Here is a 2,019-nt window from a genome sequence, read left to right as displayed (position 1 = left end):
GATATGGGTTGTATACCAACATGCATATTGGATTCCCTCTCATCCCATCCATCTCATGATCCAGTCTGAGTTTCTATAACATCGTCTCCAGCACAGTCAGATTTTGGGGAACGGAACCCCCAGTTACCAGCTCGAAAGACGAGATCTCATTGCCGTAAAGCCTAGACAACCTGGCAAGGCAGCAACTTGTTTCATTCTCTTAGCCACAGTGTAAACATACCACAGACTGTACCACCATACCACTATACCAGAACCGAGACACCCAGCAGCACAACAACACACCGCAGTGTGGACCCATGAGAGCAGCTCCATTATACTGGCCTCCTGTCAGCAGCTGCAGAAAAACCCCACAGGTTTTTATCTTATTATATTCTACACTAATTTTAACACTTGTAGGGATCAAGGGCCAAGCTGTGGAAGTCTATTGAACACACTAGTCCTAAAAACTTGCTTGTTATTTTTTCACCAAAAGACCCAGACTGTGACATCCTAATGATTCTATTCACTGTTGTATACAGACTTCCAAAACATAGTGATCCCCTGGAAATACACACCTGTTAAGATGGATAACAGCACAGCCGCGGACTAAAATATGCAGCCTTGCGGTTCTGCAGGTGTGCTTCAACAGATATAAATAGTAACAATTGTACACATATCGGGGAATCTTTGTTTCCTTGGTTTATTACTCTGTGGCTAAGGATCTGCGCCTGTGGCTGTTGCCGGTTTGTTTCCCGCGGCCGGCAGAGGAATCGTACTCCGTTGGGCCCCTGAGCAAGGCCCTTAACCCCAACTGCTCCAGGAGCGCTGTACAATGGCTGACCCTGTGCTCTGACCCCAAGCTTCTCTCCTGTCTGTGTGTCTCATGGAGAGCAAGTTGGGGTCTGCGAAAAGACAAATTCCTAATACAAGAAATTGTATATTTGTATGCATTTTTATACATATTTTTATGTATATATGCAGCCTTATTGTACCCCTTATTGTATAAGGCTGCATATGGCCAGCAGCCATATCACCCTGCAAAGCACAACGGGCAACCCACAGAAGCTAAGCAGGTGTGAACCTGGTCAGTACCTGGATGGGAGACCTCCTGGGAAAAACTAAGGTTGCTGCTGGAAGAGGTGTTAGTGGGGCGCTCACCCTGTAGTCCATGTGGGTCCTAATGCCCCAGTGTAGTGACAAGGACACTATACTGTAAACAGGCGCCGTCCTTCGGATGAGACGTAAAAAACCGAGGTCCTGACTCTCTGTGGCCATTAAAAATCCCAGGGCGTTTCTCGAAAAGAGTAGGGGTGTAACCCCAGCGTCCTGGCCAAATTTCCCGTTGGCCCTTACCAATCATGGCCTCCTAATAATCCCCCTCTATGAATTGGCTACGTTACTCTGCTCTCCTCCCCACTGAGAGCTGATGTGTGGTGAGCGTTCTGGCGCACTATGGCTGCCGTCGCATCATCCAGGTGGATGCTGCACATTGGTGGTGGTGGAGGGGAGTCCCCATTACCTGTAAAGCGCTTTGAGTGGAGTGTCCAGAAAAGCGCTATATAAGTGTAAGCAATTATTATAATTATTATTATATGGCCAATAAAGTGATCTTATTAAAATTGTGAACTTTCTCAGAGATTGTTTCTAATACATGTTATCTATACACTAGTGACATGTACAGGTAGCACTTTGAATTATTTTAATTTTTTTTGTGATAAACAGCAGTGTACAAGTGCAATAAATTGATCTGATCATCAGGTTCCTTTAGGTAGGACCTTCCCATGGATCTTTAGATGCAGTATACAGTACAGTATTTAAACATGGGAGCTGTTGGCTGTAGGGAGAAATTTCCCTCCACAATTTCCAGAATAATTAAAGAAAAACTATAGGCAAGTATTCTGCAATTTAAAATTCTAATTTCAACATTTAACAGAAAAATATACTTTCTATTCTCAGATTTGAATGTTTTGTTAATTCTTATAAAGAGGAAACAAATCAAAAGTAGAATTAGTTTTTGAAAGAACTTGTAATAGAAGATTT

The sequence above is a fragment of the Lepisosteus platostomus genome, chromosome 2 (genome assembly GCF_059453375.1).
Source record: "Lepisosteus platostomus isolate fLepPlt1 chromosome 2, fLepPlt1.hap1, whole genome shotgun sequence".
NCBI classification, from domain to species: Eukaryota; Metazoa; Chordata; class Actinopteri; order Semionotiformes; family Lepisosteidae; genus Lepisosteus; species Lepisosteus platostomus.
Note: the sequence above shows the minus strand (reverse complement) of the source record.